This window comes from Diabrotica undecimpunctata, chromosome 9 (genome assembly GCF_040954645.1).
Source record: "Diabrotica undecimpunctata isolate CICGRU chromosome 9, icDiaUnde3, whole genome shotgun sequence".
Lineage (NCBI taxonomy): Eukaryota > Metazoa > Arthropoda > Insecta > Coleoptera > Chrysomelidae > Diabrotica > Diabrotica undecimpunctata.
In genome coordinates, this window is record NC_092811.1 from 3,125,556 (window position 1) to 3,147,803 (window position 22,248).

Genomic DNA, 22,248 nt, shown 5'->3' on the forward strand with positions numbered 1-22,248 from the left:
TGAATCGTTAATGGTAAATTCAAAGAGAATGAAAAATAAAATGAAGTACCTGAGGATAGGAATTCGTAGAACACTCATCGTTAAAATAAGAGATCTATATGTAAAGTAGAAACCCTCAATTTAGAAGAGTGATATCATAGTTTAAACGCGGAATATCCTCAAATTTAAATGTACACAGCGGCCCTCGAAAACTGCCTGTTTTCTCGATTGCAATTTGCGTTTTCTCATAAGAAATTACAAAATATATAAAGTAGTATATTTATTTGTGCTTCTCTATAGTAGACTTGACCAGAAGTTGTCGAACAGTGTAGCCAATTCTTGTTCACAAGTAGTAATTATGGTCATACAAAACCTGTATTCTTCCATGCAGCGATTATTACCGTCATAAAAATACAAAAAACCTGATCTTTTCAATAGTAAAAATTAAGCACAAAATTGTAATGAAATAAATTTTATTTATGTGTTCCGTTTCGTTACATATTTAAATTTATAAAATAAAAATCGATATTTTAAAACAATATTTTTTAATCGTTTGGCAACTTTGGAATTAGTGACGGAACTCCGTTTCAATTCAGATCCACAGAAAGCCATCAAACTAGTTTTTGTCGAGCGAGTGCCCATCAACAATAGGTTATTTAAATTGGCGTATCTGAGAGTAGGGTATTTTATGTGATAAGTTTGTGTTATTGATAAAACGTGTTATTGATAATACGAGTGTTATAGTTTGTCGTTTTATAGTAAATGTTTAGTTATATTCTGTGATTATTTGGTTTGAGTTTTATTGGAGTTGGACGAAAAACCGAGTTGTTCCAAGAGAAGACTGCAAAATTCTGATGTTGATTCCAAAAATGAAATGCCGCAAAAGAGACGGAAAATGTTAACGTCCGAAGAGAAGGTAATAATACGAAACGTTTATGAAGCAATAGTCGGCAGAAAAATGGAATTAAATGTTAGCCAAGCGGTCGACATTTGTAGCAGTTTAACAAAAGTATCCGTTAGCTGTATTTATCGTGTACTTAAAAATACATCGGAAAATAAAAAGCAAGAAAAAGGTAAAACTAGAGGTAGGAAAAGAATTGTTTTGGATGACGAGACAAGGAATATTATACGTCGAAAAATTCATTCATTTTATTTTCGGAATGAAATTCCAACACTGAAAAATATTTCTCAAGAGCTCGAAAACGATGACTCCTTACCCAAGATATCTCGTAGAGTCTTAACCAGGACCATGCGTGAAATGAACTTTCGATATTTAAAACTCAACAGAAAAAGTATGCTATTAGAAAAAAATAAAATTATTGTGCGGAGAAGAAAATATTTAGAAGAAATACGCAAAATTCGCAGCACTGGACGCAAAATATGTTATTTGGATGAAACCTGGATTAACCAAGGTTGGAAAAGGTCATACAGTTGGAAAAGTTTGGCAAGATTTAAATGTCAAAAGTAAACGCGAAGCATTTATAGAAGGCTGATATACAGGATTAAAAGCTCCATCAGGAAAGGGACGGCGTTTAATCGTCACCCATATAGGAAGTGATACAGGGTTTCTTGATGATGGTTTTCTTCAATTTTAGTTGAAAAAAACAGGTGATTATTAAAGAAATTGAAAGGGAGGATTCAAGAATGTCTTACAGAAAAGGGGATTGCATACGAAGAATCAATGCTCAAAATTTAGCTCCTTGACATTGCACGGTTAAGGAAAATTGAATATCTTAAATATGCTGTAGATGAAACTGCAGAAGATTATGGTGTCAAAGTTCTGCGTCTACCACCTTATCATTGCGAACTTAATCCCATTGAACTTATCTGGGAGCAAGTGAAAGGAGAAGTAGCACGCAATAACAAAACGTTCAAATTAAACGAAATTAAGAAACTTTTGATTCAAGCAATCCTCCATGTAACTCCAGCGAAATGGGCTAAATGTATAGGCCACATAATTAAAGAAGAACATCGTATGTGGGAACTTGACACTCATATCAAAGTTTTACTAGAGCCAATTATAATTACACCAGGTGGTGAAGATAATGACAGCGATAGCAGCACTGCATCTTTAGGTTTAGACAGCGAATAATATTTTCTAATAGTTTAATAAGAACATCAGCATAAAAAAACTAAAAACAAAAAAAACGAGAAGAACATAGTAAGTGTGTATAGTGTTTGTGTTTAAACACATCACATTATTTTTATTTTGTTTTTATAGAATTTTATTTTGTTTTATAGGATTTTATTTTGTTTTGTTTTATACTGTTTAAGTGTTTTGTTCATTTTATTTAATAAGACAATATGGCCTATGGCAATAGGGCAAACACCCATTTAAAAAAAGTATCGCGCCACAAGACATACCTCTGGGGTGGTGTGGAAACTGTCTTAAAATTGTTTTAAAAAAATTTCATTGTGTAACTGTTGGACGGGTCACGTCAAAAGACGTTTTAGCGTAACTTCCGCGACAGCCGGTTGGCATCAGTAAACTTTCTTCAAAATGACTTCTTTTTTATAGCTTTTTGTTTGTGGCATTCTGTATTTTTAGGGGAATGTAGGGAATGAGCCACAAAATATTTATTCATATGTTTATTTATTGACGTTTCGATCTCTATATCCAGAGACCGTTTTCAATTATACAAATGATAGTACTATTTATTTTCTATGGCTTTTCGATTGTCATTCTGTATTTTTAGAAATGATGTTGGGTTAAGCCACAATATATTTATTCAAATGTTTAATTTACGGACGTTTCGATCTCTATAAAGAGACCGTTTTCAAACATACAAATGACAGATATATTTATTTTTCTATAGCTGCTTGTTTGTGGCATTCTGTATTTTTAGGGAGAAGGTTGGACATAAGCCACAATATATCTATTTACATGTTTAATACATTGACGTTTCGGTCTCTATTCCGTTTTTAAAGATAGAAAAAAAAGAAAATAAACAATATAAGATTATAAAAATATATAATAATAAACAAATAAAATAAATATAACTACCATTTATATCTTTGAAAGCGGTCTTTGGATATAGAGATCGAAACGTCAGTAAAAATTTGTAAATAAATATATTGTGGCCTATTTCGAACATTAATATTTGAAAAATAAAATATAATTAACGTTAAAATAAAAGTAAGTGTACGTCACTAGATTTCCAAACAGCTTTCCGCATTTCTGGGCCTTTAAACGATGACTTTCAAATAGTGAAATTATACAATCGATCTTAACGTTCAAAAAAAAAAGATGGAGCTGGTTTGATGTGTGTACCTGCAAAGATTAGACACTGTAAGGCGAATTAAATATTTAGCAGGTCAAGATCCAAAATAGAAAGATGCTGTGGAAGGGTAAGAATGACATCTTATTCTGCAATTGGAAAAATAGTGAAAAATTATAGACCAAAATAAAAAAGAAAGATATAACACACAATGTGTCTACCTTTCGTTAGGCGATCTGAATAAAAATGACTACAATTTGTTTTGAGTATCTAGTCTCTCTGTAAAATTATGGTGACCCACAAACTCTAACCTAAAGTACTACTGACCTTTTATTACACGATTACACTTTGTTGTATATATCTAATTAACTGAGGTTTAAACATTAACAATTTTTCATGTTATTATTTGAGTTTATCATAACTATGCCCTAAAAAGCGCTTTATGATAAATAGTCATTTCAAATTGCATTAATTCGATATGAAGCGTGTGCATGACAGATATACAATAATAATTTTATGCCATTAATTCAATATATTTAAAATAATTGCAAATTGCAAGTGAGTTTATCTGAATTATGAAAAGCCGGAATCTGGGGGAATATTCAAACGAATCCCATTTCGAGTATGAAATTATCGGAAGAGTCTTAAATAATGTGTTGTTTGGTCAAAAATATTTTGATCGAATAAATGAACTTTGATAAAATAAAGGCAGATATCGAGCACAGTTTTATTAATTTAAACTTGTCCAAGTACTTTCGCTTCCTAGAGGAGCATCTTCAGGGGCATCTGAAATAAGCCAAGAAACGTTTTTTTAAATGAAGAACTTGATTAACCTCGATAAAAACTCAAAGTTAATGGATGATAAAAGTTTTTTTTGTGATTAACGTTTTAGACTTACTTCGTCAATTTTGTTCTATCCAACAATCTCAGAATGTCATAAACATAAAATTAAAGATAAAGTTGAACATAACACTACACTAAACAAGGACAAACAGTTTAAAATTATTTAAAAAGTCGAAGCTACATTTTGGTCGGCAACAGGAGAGAGAATGACTCCCGGTATTAACGGAAATGTTAAGGTGACATGTGACATATGACAGTTTGGATGGGCAGTCACAATCATGTAGATGTGATCTGCACATTTCAAAATTCCATGTAACTAAGCATTTACCAAAGGTCCAACCGACACTACTATAGGAAATCAACTAATGAAATATGACATAAATAGAATACTCTAACTAGATTGTACAATCCAGATCTCACACTTAAACCTATCTATAATAATTAGGGTGTTAGTTTGAGAGCAATTGAAGTGGACGTAAAGTATGAATGCAAAAAATATACTAAACAATCTATTAGACAGTGGGTGGTTGACTACAATAAAAGAGTCTGCCAGGCACCATCAATACTGTAGAAAAGAAGAAATCTGACTATGAAATTAAAATACTAAAAAATAAAAAACCAAAATTGAAAGCAATGTATAAATGGAGTATAATTCAAGTAGTTCAGTTAAACCCCCGGTCAATGGGAGAACTATAAAATTAATATGTAAAAGCGTTACTCAAGACCAACTGACCAACAGTGGGAGATGTTGAAATATACAACTGTGGAGATGGTATATCTAAATTACGCAGAGGTATGGAGAGTGTAATTAACGCCAACTATAGATCAATTAAACCTGAGCAAGCTAGTTTTGTAAATTGTTGAAGAATAAAATAGTAATGTTGAACAAAGTATGAAATAAATAAATTCTTAATGGGTATACAAAAATATTTTGATGGACTGTTTTTAAAGAATATTAATATGAAACGAAAAATATCCAGTACGTGGCTATACACCAAAGTTTAAAAAAACTTACGAGGAAGTGAAAAACTTGCAAAGAATGGACGCAAAAGACATGGTAAGTTACACGTACACATAAATTGAAATATTAAAGGTACAGATACAGTAAAACTTCTATCAACGGATACCTGTCCCCAACGGAAACCCCTGTTAAACGGACAGTTTTTATGTCACCGAACATATGTGGGTGAATAGGAAGACACCTTCTAACAACGGACCTTCTTCACAACGACTCCTGACAAAATTTGCTTTCAGTTTTTCTAAAAAATTATTGTTATTTACCTGCCAACAACCTACCTACCTACCTATGGTAGACAGTCAGTTAAAAGCGATTAAAAGATTAAAATTGGGTGTCTGAAAATTTAAATATGTACCTAACTTATTGTAGCCATAAAACTAATGGTAATTTAGGTATAGCTAGTTTGATTTACCTTCAATTCAAGAGGAGCACTTGATTCAAGAGGAAGCGAGAAAAAAATGAAGACATGTGCGACAAAAATCTCAAAAAATTTGCAAGAAATAGTAAACAAGGTCATCCAGATACTCGCGTTGTTTGTGCTCATAAAAGTGATGTTTCTAAGGCATATCTATTGAATCCTAATGATGTAAGTAGCTTTTATGATAAAATATACTCACATAAGACTGCTGCTGATCAGAACAACTTTGTATTCAAATATCTTTTCAATCAAGAGTCTAAGCAACATAGGCCTAGAAATAAAACAAATCCACGATCTCGAACAGTTGCAGAATACTTCATATGACAGACAAATGTTGTTTTATTAACTCTGTGTAATTCCATATTCCTGTCCATCACACAATTTTCATCGAAAAGATTAAATCGATTAGTTAAAGCTTTAAAAGAGTCAGGAAAATGTCATCGTGAAAAGCGAGGTAGAGCTATGATAAAACCCAAAGATTCAAGTACAGCTTAATCAATGATTGATTTCATAAAATCATTAAAGTGTTGTGAAAGTCATTACGGTCGAAGTAAGAGCGTCCACGGTTGCCTTAGCCCGAAGTTATCTATTAAAAAATTGTGGCTTATTTGGTAACAGACTCAAAAAGAACAGAAGAAGTCACTTGTATCTTACTCAAAGTTTTTTAAGATCTTCCAGACGAAATTCAATCTAAGTTTTGGAAGTCCAAAGACAGACGTTTGTTCATTTTGTGATCTAACAAAACGTGAGATAAATTTATGCAAAGACCTTCAAGAAAAAGCTTCCCTTATTACTAAGTACAGATTGCATAAGTTACGAGCTAAGAAATTTTATGAACTGCTTAAAAGAACATAAGCTAATGTAGTTAAGGTATCTTTTGACATGGAACAAAACCAGTCTCTTCCAAAACTAAGAGTTGGTGAGGTATCTTATTCTCGACAAATTTGGGTTTATAACCTTACTTTTGTATTGATTAAAGATACACAAGATTCTACTAATACTTTTGTGTACACATGGACTGAAAACCAGAGTGGGCGAGGCTCAAATGAAGTAGTTTCAGCTCTGTATAACGTTTTGGGGATTTTGGAAGACAAGTTTAAAAATTTTACAGCGAAATAATTGACACTTTAACTGTTTTCTGATGCTTGCAGTGGCCAAAATAACAATCAAAATGTTTTGGGTTTCCTACTTAGTTATGTGCTGACTTTCAGAGCGTTTAGTCATATTCACCATTGCTTTCCAATCAGAGGACATAGCTATTATATGCCTCCTAACAGAGTATTTAGACGTTTTGAAAAAATATTTAGAAGAAAAGAAACAATAATTGAACCAGAGGAGTACTGAAAAGTGTTTTTTGATTGAAACTTTTTGAATTCATGGTTGCTGCAAAATAAGGTTTATTGAACAAGCTTCCTTTTTTGATGCGGGAACAATGAGTTTTTTTATTTTCAAATAAAAGTAATAAAGACATTGAAGCTAAAAATACCTACTGTGGTGATTCTAGTATTTAAAGTTATGAAAAAAGGATGCAATTTGCTGGGAGTGTACAGTACAGTGAAGTCTATGCCATTAGTGAATCATGTAAGTGAAAAGAAGAAAAACGATGTGGAAAACCTTCTCAAATTTATTTCATTAGTCCGAAAGTTCAAAATACTTTTATAATACTGCACTTACCAATGTGCAAAACGGTTCCAAAGATAATAATACTGCAGTGTATGATGAACTAGAGCCTTTTATTTGAAAGATTTTTCAACTTTACTTTTCAAATTTTGACAAAAATGTGAATAATTCATTTTGATGAATAAAAATTAATTTTAAATAATGTATTTAGATAGTTATTAAACCTTTGCTGATATCTTCAACACAAGCTCTGATTATCAATAAACTTACAAATGAATAATAATATGAAGTTGCCTCTCACATGAATTTTCCAAAAGTGCTTAAGTCACTGACTTCAAGTCGTTTTGAAAAAAAAAAACAAATGTTTAACTTCTTAAAAGCCATGATTTTGTGTTCAAATCTTACTTTCAATTGTCTTGAAACAAGAATATGAATCTGAAAATTACATGAATGAATCTATTCCAAATTATATTTTTAAACAGAAAAACTTCGTTTCTGAAAAATTTCCTTTTTTGAATTAAGACCTTGTAGAATCCACCTATTCAATTTTAAACTGCTGCGTTAGCCTTTTTTATTTTTCTGTACACCGAGCCAGGGTTTGAACGCAAATCCACTTAACCATTCGACAGTGAAGCGAATGAGACTCGGCCGCCTGACCCGCTTGGCTATCTGACTGACTTGGTCCTGCTGGTCCTAGAACACGACGTTGCCATGTGTGACTTTTGCAAAGAAAATTAATGTACTTTAGAAGTTTTCTATATATAAATTCTTTTTCTTCAGGTTCCTTCTCCTATCGGAGGTTGGAAATCATCATCGCTATTCTAATTTTATTGGCCGCGCTTCTGAATAATTCTAATGAGCTGCAACCGAACTACTCTCTCAAATTTCTTAGCCAGGATATTTTGCGTCGTCCTGGGTTTCTCTTTCCTTGTATCTTCCCTTGCCTAATTAATCTAAGTAATACGTACTTTTCGCCCCTCATTATATGACCCAGATATTGAATCTTTCTAATTTTAACAGTTTTTATGACTTCACATTCTTTCTTCATTATTTGTAACACCTCTATATTAGTTACTTTTTCAGTCCACGATATTCTGTGGATTCTCCTATAGCACCACATCTCAAAGGAGTTTAATTTTTTGATTCCAGACTGTTTAATTGTCTACGTTTCCATGCCGTATAGTAAAGTAGAAAAAACGTAACAACGTAGCATTCTTGTGCGGATCTTTAGATTAAGGTTACGGTTGCAAAGTAAGCTCTTCAATTTTATGAACGTGTTTCTAGGCATTTTTATTCTAGATCTGATTTCTTTTGTTTGATCTCCATCTTCGGTTAGCCACGTTCCTAAATATTTATATGTTGTTACTCTTTCGATCGTTGTATTATTGATGATCAGGTTATCTACATTTTGTGGTTTTTTTGAGAATATCATTGATTTCGTTTTCTTGAGATTCATTTGCAGTCCGTACCTTTCACATGCATTGTATACATGTTGTATTATGTACTGTAGATCTTCCATGTCACTTGCAAATATGACCGTATCGTCCGCATATCTAATATTAAATATCTAAATCTATATATACAAATATGGTATATCAATATAATATTATAAATAAATATTGATGTTATTAAATATATTTTATTAGATACCTTAAGATAACAAAAATTTTAAGATTTAGATAACAAAAGAACTATTGAATGCTAGCTCAGAAGTAGCAACCCGCCATAACAACAAAAAATCCAAACTAAGTGCAGAATCGAAGAATATGCTGAAACAACGAAAAGAGCTCCTGTCACTAAACAAAAGAAATACCACAGAATACAAAGAACTTAATCGAGCTATACGAAAACAGATAAAAGACGATATTCAAAAACATCAACAAGAACATGTAGAAAGAGTGATAGAGAAAAATCAAAGTCTGAAATATACCAAACCGAAATTAGGAAAGAAAAATATTATAACTATGAAAAATCAACAAGGCCAACTAGAAACAAGCAAAGCTCAGATATCAAACATAGTTGAAAACTTCTATACTGAGTTATACCGCTCAAGAAACGACCCCCCTGACTCTTCAAAGCAAAATCTGAAAAGACAATTAACAAACGTAAATTCTGAAGTAATGCCCGAAATAAGCGAAGTAGAAATAGAAAATGCAATTAAAGAATTGAAAAGAAATAAAGCACCGGGTAGTGATGGAATTCTGGCAGAAATGTTGAAAGAAGGAGGAGAAGAAGTCATCAGGTACCTAAAAATACTCTTTAATAAATGCCTATTTGAAGGAAACATACCAAGGGAATGGAATACTGCTAACACAATATTAATACACAAAAAAGGGGACAATACAGATCTGAAAAATTATCGTCCAATATCACTACTATCACAACTTTATAAAACATTCACAAAAATAATTATAAATAGATTGACAACAAAGTTCGATGTATATCAACCAGTAGAGCAAGCCGGATTTAGAAAAGGGTTCAGTACATGTGTCCATCTTCACACACTAAAGGTCCTAATAGAAAAAGTTAACGAATACAATTTACCAATCTGTTTAGCATTTATAGACTACGAGAAAGCTTTTGACAGCATAGAATTATGGGCTATTGAGGAAGCACTGGTCAACAGCAGAATAGATTCTAGATATAGGATATTAATACATAATATATACCAACACGCTGAAATGGTAGTCACGATGGATAACGGAATGAAAACGAGGCCAATAAAAATCAACCGAGGAGTAAGACAGGGAGACACCATATCTCCAAAACTATTTACTGCCGCACTTGAAGACATCTATAAATCACTAAATTGGGAAACGAAGGGACTGTCGATAAACGGAAAGTATTTAAACCATCTAAGATATGCAGATGACGTAGTACTAATAGCCGACAGCTGGAAAGAACTGAAGACCGATGATCGATGAGCTTCATACGGAATCCATAAAAAAAGGACTGAAAATGAATCTGAGTAAAACTAAGCTAATGTCGAATAAAGATGATCAACCGACGATAACCATCCAAGGAACAAAAGTGGAACATGTAGAAGAATACATATATCTGGGTCAGAATATCAAGGTAAACAAAGAAAACCAAACTACCGAAATAAGCAGACGAGTAAGAATGGGATGGGCCGCATTTGGAAAACTCTCATACATACTGAAAGACAAAAAGATACCCCAAAACCTTCCAACAAAATTGTTCGATTCTTGTATCCTTCCCGTTCTCACTTACGGAGCTCAAACCTGAACATTCACAAAAAAGAACATGGACAAGATTCGAAAAACTCAGCGAGCCATGGAACGACAGATGCTTGGTATCTCACTAATAGATCGGCAAACGAACGAAGCAATCCGGAACAAAACAAAAATAAAGGACGCCGCGAAACAAGCAGCTAAATTAAAATGGAAATGGGCTGGACACAACGAACGTCTCGAAGATGGTAGATGGAACAAAGAAGTCGGAAACTGGCGACCGTACGATGCGAAGAGACCAAGAGGAAGACCTCAAATGCGCTGGAGCGACGATATCAAAAGAGTCGCAGGACCAATGTGGAAACGCCTAGCACACAACAGGGATGAATGGCGAGAAATGGGAGAGGCCTTTATTCGACAATTCGGATAGAAAAAGGGCTAAAAAAAAAAGATACCTTAACAAATATAAAACGATCATTAATCTATGATAATTTTGCTGCATGTCAATGATTAAATTATAAATTGCTATTATAGAATATTTATCATCACAAACTGGCAGCGATGTCATCGCCTTAATCGCATTTACATTTCTGAGAAGCTACTGCCTGGAATTCTGAAACTTTAGTATAAGTACATTCTAAAATTTGGTATCCCAACGAGCGACAGAAAATTTGTCCCCCAACTTTTATAACAATTTTTAATGAAAGTTATTTTATAATTCACATTGTAAACTGTATAATATTGTTTTTTTTTTAAGAAACCAGATAACCCGAAGTAAACCATAAACATATCATTATCAGGAACAAATCGAAAGATATGACCAAACGGCAGGTGCGCTTCCGCCAGAACATTATCGCAATTTATATCGGCTGCCACGTTAAAACGAATTGCATTATTAATTTTCCGGTTTATTGAAATAATGTTTCTCTTGCATATGAAATTATTATACTATTTACCTTCTATACAATCAAAAGCAGAACCTGGATGGACGTTTTATGCCGAATAATAGATATGTTTACAATCGCGGTCTATACAATCGATCGACGTCCCTTTCAGATTCGATTAGGCCTTTAACATTAATAATTTCATATTATGGTGTAATGGTCGAGGGAATGTCTTCTACTGAGTGCATTATAAATATTTTTCATTAATACACAAGTACATACCAAAGTTTACCATTTGCCTTTAAGCTTAATACAATTCGTAATATAAACAATATAATGAAGGTTGTAAATTTTTAAATCTTGTATAAATGTATAAATCATATACAGGGTGAGTCATGAGGAACTTTACATACTTCTACCATATGTAGAGTCCCTCAGGGAGCATATCATGTGGCCACTAAAAAATGTCAACTCCTCTTCTTTATTAATTAACAGGGTGATTTGTGTAATTGACCATTTATTTCATTTTACTGTAGTGTTTATACGGCTCATTTGATTTTTTTAATTTTTGCATTATACAGTACACTACTATCAAGCATTCGACTGGTATTAGCTAAACTAATGGAAAAATTGATTTAGGGATTCGTATTAAATATTACACCCTGTATATATTTTTTTTAAAATGCAATAAGTGATTTTCAAACTACATAAATAGCCAATCAAAACGACATATGCGACAATGTTGTCGCACTTTTATTAAATTTTTAGTGAACGATCAAATCTTACCAAAAATAGAACAACCATAATGAAGTATCAAATTATAAGGTATTAATTTAAACAAATGTTATAAATTTCAAACATTTTAATTAAAATGAGTTCCTACAACATAATCTAATACGTAGAAAATTAACATCTTTACTGTCACTTTGTATTATCTCTACGATAGAATCAATTGTTTTTCAATTTTAAATTTTTACTCATAGATCGTATTGGGGCATTATTTTCGATAAATAATAAACTAAATTGATTAAAAAGTCAAACCTCTTGTATCTGTTAGTTTTTGTTGATTGTAAATGATTAAAATTTTATGTCAAATAATAATACATTGCATCAACTGTACTAAATAAAAATAAATCTAAAAAGTTTCAAATGAAGGTTGGCGTTGACCGTTTGACGTTTCTTGATATTTTATACCCATTGTCATTATTGTCATTATCAATTGTTATTTATGTGTACAAGAATACATATTTCTTCTGTCATATCTACGTTCAGTACATTGTGTTAGTTTTGGTAGAGCTTTTGTTACTTTCGTTCAAAATGCCACATCAGTTTTCGACCACAGAATATGCAGACATATTTGTTTATGGATTCTGTAATGGGAATGGTAGGGCTGCTAGTAGAGAATATCGTAGGAGATTTCCTAATCGTCGAACTCCCAGTCATCCAACATTTGGGTCAGTTTTTAATTATTTGCGAGAAAATGGCACTTTTCCTAGTGGAACAACAGAGCGACATGTAGATGAAGCGCAGGAAGATGACATTATGGACGCCGTTACTATGAACCCTACAATAAGCACTAGACAAGTAAGTCGAGAACTCAATGTTACTCAATCAAAAGTAAGTAGAGTCTTACAAAAACATAATCTATACCCATATCACATTCAAATGGTTCAGCGACTACATGCTGGAGATAAGATCGATAGGTTGGAATTTTGTAGATGGATTAACAATAATCGACCAACGCTATACAGGACAATATTTACAGATGAAGCCCAATTTACCAGAGACGGGATAAATAATTCACGAAATTCACATGTGTGGGCAGAAGAAAATCCCCATGCTATTCGAGAACGTCGTTCTCAGTTAAGGTTTTCGGTTAACGTGTGGATTGGTGTCATAAATTACCAATTAGTAGGTCCTCACTTTTTTGATGGTCCTTTAACAGGGCAGGTCTATTTGAACTTTCTACAAAATATTTTGCCGAATTTGCTTGCCAACGCGAACGTTGCTATCCGAGGGATGTATTTTCAGCATGATGGGGCACCCCCACACTTTTTACTGGCAGTGAGACAACATCTCAATAATGTTTTTGGCAACAGGTGGATAGGACGTGCAGGTCCTATTTCGTGGCCTTCAAGATCCCCTGATTTCAATCCCGTTGATTACCATATTTGGGGACGATTGAAGCAACTAGTTTACGCAGTGAATATTAATAACCGACAACAATTAATTGATAGAATTATACATTGTTGTAATACTATTAGAAACGATCCCCAGAGTATCCATAATTCAATACGTCAATTAACAATTCGGCAACACAAAAATGTGTACGGGGGTTCCATTTCGAAAATCTATTTTGAATTATTTTTATTTTGTTATCATTATTGTATCTTTTCCAGTTCTAATTTATGGGTTTATCATAACTATGTACATATTTTTAGTTTTTTTTTAAATTGTTCTTCGTTATTGTTAGTAGTTACTGTTTTTTGTTGTGCAGTGACTCAGTTTATCATTTCAATTAAAATGTTTGAAATTTATAACATTTGTTTAAATTAATTACCTTATAATTTGATACTTCATTATGGTTGTTCTATTTTTGGTAAGATTTGATCGTTCACTAAAAATTTAATAAAAGTGCGACAACGTTGTCGCATATGTCGTTTTCATTGGCTATTTATGTAGTTTGAAAATCACTTATTGCATTTAAAAAAAAAATATATACGGGGTGTAATATTTAATACGAATCCCTAAATTAATTTTTCCAAAGCCAGTCCTGGAATTTTTTAGTTTAGCTAATACCAGTCGAATGCTTGATAGTAGTGTACTGTATCATGCAAAAATTAAAAAAATCAAATGAGCCGTATAAACACTACAGTAAAATGAAATAAATGGTCAATTACACAAATCACCCTGTTAATTAATAAAGAAGAGGAGTTGACATTTTTTAGTGGCCACATGATATGCTCCCTGAGGGACTCTACATATGGTAGAAGTATGTAAAGTTCCTCATGACTCACCCTGTATACGCTGGTTCCTAAAAAAACTGATACGACTCTTAGCAAGATTTGATTATTTTAAGCAGTGTATTTGATTGGTCTGACATTATATTATATTTATTATGACACACAAATTCAAAAATTCATAACATAAATTCTGCGCCAATTTGTTGTCTTTCTTCCCGGAAACTGTGACATAATTCTCTTCTAATCTCTCTTCTGCGGTTCTGATCTTAATGAGCGGTAGATATTTTTGGTCTTCCAGAACCTTGCTTTCTTTCTAGAATTTCTTGTTCGCTCCATCTTTTATTAATATTAAAAACTATTGTTCTGCTTACGTTAAAATGGTTCGCTACGGCAGATAGTGACCAACCACCTTCTAATTTCATTATAACTCTTGCTTTTGGTTATTTGCTAGCATGTGGGGCCATTTTTTGAGCTTAAACAGAATAAGTTATCTGACTAATTATTTTAAGATTTGGCTTATACTCACCCCTGATATACATAATTTTTAATATTAAAAAATTGAATTATTTACTTAAGATACTTAAATAATAGGTTTTAGGCATAAATCACTAGAAAATTGTTAACGAAACACATTAAGTACATTTTCAGAACATATAATGAAAAATTGAAATTCAAGTTCCAAATCATTTTAATAAATTTTTTTCTGTATTAATTTATTATTTTGTTTTAGTGAGATTCTTGTGCTTGGCGCTTGCTGTACATAGATTTAATAATATACTAAGTGACATAGTCACATAGAGACATAGAGAAACGTCGCAAACTAGAATACCTGGGCCATATAATGCGCAATGAACAACGATACAACCTACTTCGGACCATACTTCAAGGTAAAGTGCATGGGAAAAGAGGTCCAGGACGAAGAAGAATATCCTGGCTGCATAACCTGCGAAAATGGTTTAACTTAACCACTACCGGACTTTTCAGGGCAGCAGTCAACAAAGTCAGAATAGCCATGTTAGTGTCCAACATCCGTAACGGATAGGCACCATAAGAAGAAGAAGTGACATAGAAATCCGAACACCCAGTTTAAATGATTTTATTTTAATAAAATTTTTTGTATAAGTACTTAATGAAGCATAATAAGTAAATGATTAAAATTTCAAAATGATTGCATTGCTTTAAAGCCCTTTTACCTTTAATAATGTGTGGATGCACCCCGATGTGTTACGCATTCTCCAACGCGCCTAGGCATGCTTCTGATCAATGTCCTCTTGTGGTATCTCATTCCAGGCAACCACCAACTCCTCTCGAAGTGCTTGTAGAATCTGAGGAGGACGTTGCAAATTGAGCAATCTCCTACCCATCATATCCCACACGTGCTCAATTGGGGATAAGTCGGGAGATCTTGGTGGTCATGCCAATGTGACATCATTATGTTGAAAGAAGTCTATTGTGAGTCTTGCAATATGTGGTCGGGCATTATCTTGTTGGAAAGTTGGATTTGCCAGGGTGTCAAGATAGGGTAAAAGGTGGGGTTCTAGAACTTCTTGGATATAACGCTGCGCGTTCATGTTACCTCTAATGAAGATTAAAGGTGACCTGGAAGCATAAGCTATAGCACCCCAAACGATAACTCCAACAGTGTGATGAACATATCTTTCAACAAAAAAATGTGGATTCCTCCTTTCACCACGTCGCCTTCTAACCCTCGCTCGATCATCGTGCATGCCTAAACAAAATCGAGACTCGTCACTAGAGACAATACTGTTCCATTCCTGATTCCACAGTGACCGTTCTCTGCACCACTGAAGGCGATTACGGCGGTGTTCTGGAGTTAAAGGGAGGACCCAGTGTGGTCGGTATGAAAACAGGCCAAAACTTCTCATTCGTCGGTAAACACTTCGCATGCAAATAGGACTTCCGTGTTCTGCAAACCATTCATTTGCAATGGAGCTGATAGTGGAGAAACGGTGTCTTAAGGCCAATAATCTTAGGCGGCGATCTTCACGGTCTGTTGTTCTACGGCGGCGTCCAGTGCTCCTTGCTCTTTGCGTACGGCCTTCTTGAAGTCATGCCTGACAACACCTAACCACGGTGTCTACACTTGTTTGTACTCTAACTGCAACTTCCCGAAAAGAAAGTCCAACTTCCCATCAAACTCACTAAGTTGACGAAATCGTACAGGTCTCCGTACTCTAAGCATCGTAACCAATCGTAAAGAATGTCAAGAACCACAATCCGCCAAATTTGGATCTTTACTGCGGCTGACATATTCATTTTTAGATTGTTGTTGAATTTAAAAACAAAAAGTATAAAAACCGGAATCTCCAACTGATAAGGCTAAAAACTATATCACTTGTTTTTTTCAGTAAGGTAAATAAATTACACCAAATGTTATTGAAATAAAATCATTTAAACTGGGTGTTCGCATTTCTATGTCAGTATAAGTTCCAATTTAGTTAGCTTCAGTTTCAAGTCCCCACGTTGTATTATATCCATTCAAACTCTGTTTTTTTTTTGCAGTAAATCATTCACAGCACTAAATTCACATTCAGCTAAATATGAAGATGGAAATGGTAACAATAGGTTTTTTGTACATTTGGTTTAATGTATTTGATTTCTGTTTCCTCACAAAGCCATGCCTTCGCTCCTTTCATATTAAATAAAGTTTATTATAAAAAGTTTATATCAATTATATAAAGTTTATATCAAGTAAAGACTTGAGATAGAGAAAAATGAATAATCAAAGGGGAGCCCAAGTTAAATATTCAATTAACTTTTTTCTGCAAGGCTTAGTTAACTCTGTTTCACACGTATACGCACGTTAAACAAGTGAATACAAGACTAATTAGAGCAGCTAATTAAAAAGAAAATATACCTAATATAAAACTGTACAAATACAGATAAAAAAATAAACGGTTAAATTTATGTTTTTCCTTAATTGCAGATTTATTACTTACAAACTTTTGTCATTAAGTTCAAAATGTACAAAAAATGTCCAATATAAATGTAAAGGAACTAAGAAAACTTAACAGTTTGTTCAACTGACAAACGCGATTGAAATACTCAGATAGAGACATTTCCCTGACCATTGTTCCCTTTTATATTCGATTATGCCTTTACATTGATAATTTAATGTATATCCGTACAAAGCATTCGAAATATTGTAGCCTGAAGCGGATGTCTGTCTTTTGATTAAGAGCCGGCAAATAGCCGCTTATTATTTGAAAATGGTTATTTCTCGTGATTAACCTTTGATTACGTTTTGTTCCAACAAATGAGACATTTCTACTATTAGGATTCTAAAAGATATATTAAGTGGTGTTTTGGTAACAAAAATTGTATACACGGTGAACACCTTATACTCCGGAGTTCGATATTTTTGTTTTTAGGAGAAATAGGGAAAAGACTATCTAAAAATCATGGAATCAACAAATTACATTCTGTCAAATAGTCATTGAAAAGAAATGCACATGTCATCAGTAATTGCAAAATAAGAAACAGAAACATGAACAAATATATACAAAGACTCAGAAGGTTGCACTCCTTTTTACTAGGATAAACGTTCCCTATCTTTTGCAACGTGAAAAATTTTAGAGGAATTTTTAAGTGCACAAATTTTTTATTCAGTTGAAGAATTTCCCCTATTTTAAATGCTTTTTTTTTACTTTGTTCAATAATTAACATGTAAGGCTTGATTAATGAGAAAATAAAAGAATAAATGACAAAAAAAAAAGAATAGATCAGTGGTTCCCAAACTTTTTTAGTCGTGACACCATTGTAGGGCTAAAAATATTTCGAGGTACACCAACCCTTGAAGCGATTTAAGCAACGAGAAAAATTGAAAAAAATACAATTCTGATCCTCATTTAATTTCGATATAACCTTTATTTAATATCAATAAAATACAGTACATTTGATATTCAAATATTCTTACTTAGTGTGATGAATGAAACTGTTTCGATGATGTTTTCATTATATCATTTATAATTATGGGAATCTTTATAAATTTGACCCTCAAATCTCTTGATGCTTAAAGTTTGCTTCTGTATTTTTTTTTATTGTAAACATATGCGGGGAAAGAAGACTCACAGACATAAGTCAATGTGAAACACACAAGGTTTCTCACTGCAACCTTACCAACAAGATTATTTTCTGAATATACCTGCATCCAGAACTCTTCTTGACTCCTTCACAGTATTTGAGTTTTAAACTGCTACCTTCGATGATTTCAAGTAGATTTTGAAAAACTTCATTTGTCATTCCGACAAGTTTATTTTTTGGGTCACACGAAAACGGGTCCATCATGCAGCTATATAAGTTATCTGAGTCAATGTCAGGAAAATAGATTACAATATTTTCTTCAAAACCTTGCAAGTGAGCCATAATAATTTCAACAAAGTTCGTTTGAGAATAGATTTCATTTGTTATAACAAATTCCTGTAATCGATAGAAATTTATGAGGTTCCTCTTTTCATCGCATGATTTGAATCTTAAAACTTTGTTAGGCAAGGCTTTGATTTTATGTAATTGTGCTCCTTCTTTGCCTTGAAGCGAAGTGGTGGTTTTATTTATTATTTCGAAAATGTCTAAAAGGTATCCCAATTTTAGCAGCCAATTGACATCTTTTAATTCTTGGATGAAAGACTAATCTGTAAATGTGATAATCAGTGGATCTTTTAGTTAAAATAGTCTTCTTAAAATTGTTCCCCTCGATCCCATATCATCATCACGAACATATCGAACATCATATGTATATGTATATTCATCAACATCATATGTATATTCCTTTATAGAATCTCAATGTAAAAAGGAAGCAAGTAGTGTTGCTTCATTCATCTTTGACTGTATTTACAATAGATTATCCTAATACCAAGCATATTGTTCTTCTATCAGATGCAGCTGGAGGCCAACATAAAAATCAAACTTGAAAAAAGAGTCACGGATCTTTGTGTGGAGCAAAAGATTGAAGTGATCCATACCCATGTCTTTAGCAGTGAGCTTTAAAAGGCGTGCTTGAAGCAGACGGCTCTTCACATGGTCAATTATTTTCACAGAACCATCCAATACGTCTTTCAACTCCTGCGGCATCTTTTTAGTTGCCAAAGAATGGCAATATAAGATACAATGACTGCTAGATGCATTTTCTGCCACTACCTTTATTTCAGACACCGCCCCTCTAATTTTACCAAACATTGCAGCCGCTCCATCACTGCAAATATCCACACATTTACTCCACTCTATATCATTTTTTCTTACATACTTGTGGACAGCCTTGAACATTTCTTCACCAGTGGCATAATTTTTAAGCTCTTCACAAACATCATAAATACAAACATAACAGCAAGTTCAGCAACGTCGGTACTTCCATCAAGCTGCAAACTGAACAATTTACAAGTTTTTAATCTATTTATAAGCTCTCTCTACAAAGTCTGAAATAGTGTGGATTCTCTTGCTTATAGTGCTGTTTGACATCTGCACATCGTCAATCTTCTTGGTCATATCTGGACCTAACATGCATTGTACATCCTTCACGCAAGGTTTAATCAGTTCCTCGGCAATGGTATGGGGTTTTTCAGCTTTTACAATGTGCAAATCAACAATAAATTATGCTTCAGTTTTCGTTTTCATTTTTTCAGACTCTTTCCATCATGAATGACTCTCCCTGAAGAGATGAAGCACGACGTTTACAGGTTGCTTCGTCTCTATCGGCTAGTAACAATTTTGTGACAATTAACGCATTGGCCTTCTGGTGCCTGTTCGTTGCCAACTTGAATAAAGCCATGTAACGTGAAATAGCTAGGATCATACCATCTTATTTTTCCCCGAATTTTTTTTTCTCGAATGGATCTCGCGTCGGACGAATTCGGCTGTTTGTTTCTCGGTCGCTATCGAGAATACACTAGTACAAATAGTCAACATGTGTCGATTGGACAGTGGTGGCAAATGCTTAAGGCACCCCAGGGTGCCGCGTCACCCACTTTGAGAACCTCTGGAAGAGAATAGACGATAATCGACTAATTAGGGAAATACTAAATAACAAACTGAAAGGAAAAATAAGTGAAGGACGCTTCTTAAACAGATGAAACAAAGTTTTTTACTCCCTGGAATAAAGAAGAAGACGAATGTATCATTCTTTTGTCTTTTTTTACAACCTTAAGTAATATAATGTCGTTGAGGTCGAAATGTATTGCCCAAGCTATTAAAAAGATTGTTTATCTCATTTTGTGCTCCGTCGTTAATGAGGAAAACTCAGTTATCCGTCTTTACTTTTGTGTATCTCGGTTTCAGCTCGCGGTCGCTGTTCTTTGCGTAAATATTCTACGTAGCGCCCTCTCCGCCACCGCTATCGCCGCACCGATCGAACTAAACGAGATTATTTATTAGCGAAATCCATGCAAAATATAAATGACGCGGAATTTGAGTAGATAGAGGTACTTTGTGAGCAGTAAATTTCATTTAGTCGAAGAAACATGGGCTACATATTGGATTTAGGTCTGAGCGTTTTCAATGCGAAAATGAGGCCGGCACAGTGTCGTACACGACGTTTACTTTGCGCAGTAATAAAGTAAACGTTTCCGTTTTTCCCTACCGAGTTTTCCGTACGCTTGAAGCAAATATAGAGAATAGTGAATAGTCAAATGCACTAAGGGAAGAGGTTGTAAACTGTAAACTTGCGTTTATTTAGAAACATTTCCTTTCTTTTTATTTAAAACAAAAATCCGCATCCCCCAAAGAATATTAGCGACACAATGACTACAGTATATTTAAATGCGATTAACAGTACTTACACAATTAAATTTGATACATTATTTATACAAGACTAGTGATTTTGGCCGGCATCCTGCGACCACAGCGTAATTCTAGTTTGGTTATTTATTTGTTGGGAAAGCTCGAGTTTTGTTTTATATTTTTTACCGATCACCAAATTCGCAGCTAATTTTCAAGGATCAACAAAATTTTCAAAACAATTAAATATTAAATTTTTAAAATAATAAATTTCTTGAATGAAAGGGTCGGTCTTTTCACCTCTAGATAAATATTTTCCTATCTGACAGATAGTTATCTGAAGGATAGACATTTATTTATAAAATAAAATGTACCCGTACCCGTCTAAATAAATTTTAATTAACACTTTATTTTTGAAAAAGGCTTTTAAATCACTTGCTACACTCCAATATTCGACCTCTGATTCATCGTTGCCGATAGCATCTTGAGCACTTACATCTGCTAATTCGTTGTCTTTGATACCAATGTGGGAAGGTATCCACAAGAAGTTTACTGTTCGATTTTCTTGAGCTTTCTGAAGTTCCAATTTTATCATTTTTTTTTATGGAATGTTTCACATAGAGATTTTTCATGACTTTAATTGCACTGGGGCAGTCTAAAACAATGACACTATGGGAGATGTTTTTGGAATAAATGTATTGTAGAGCTTTAAACAATGCGAGCCATGTACTGAAAATATTCCTGAAAATTATACACTCTAGAGTACACAGAAAACTGGAAATGGACATCAATAATACCCAGTTTGGATTCCAAAATGGACTTGGAACAAGAGAGACATTGTTTGCACTGAACGTTATGTCTCAAAGATGTCTTGACATAAATCAAGATGTATTCATGTGTTTCATAGATTACAACAAGGCCTTTGATAAAGTGCGGCATGATCACCTAATCAGACTCCTGACAGAAAAGAATTTAGATAAACGAGACATCCGACTAATAGTAAATATGTACTACAATCAGAAAACAGTAGTGAGAGTAGAGAATAATACCACTGAAGAAATTGAAATAAAGCGAGTGTGAGACAAGGGTGTATACTGTCCCAACCCTATTTAATCTCTATTCCGAAGACCTAATGAATAGAACACTCTCGGAGCAATCCGTAGGTATTAAAATAAATGGTGTTAGATTAAACAATCTGAGATTTGCCGACGACACCGTTCTGATCGCAGAAACACTTGAAGAGCTACAGACATTGGTGAATAAGATAGCAGACTGCAGCGAAGAATATGGACTATCTTTGAACATAAGGAAAACTAAATTTATGGTAATATCGAAATCAACACAAAATGTCCAAAATTTATATTTACACAATGAAATTATCGATC

At 33.5% G+C, this 22,248-nt stretch overlaps 1 protein-coding gene across 1 annotated transcript in view; it reads right to left on the reverse strand.

The window, feature by feature from the left end:
* Nucleotides 1–22,248, reverse strand: part of LOC140449405 (discoidin domain-containing receptor 2-like) — a 1,157,947-nt gene that overhangs the window by 925,736 nt on the left and 209,963 nt on the right. The window lies entirely within an intron of this gene.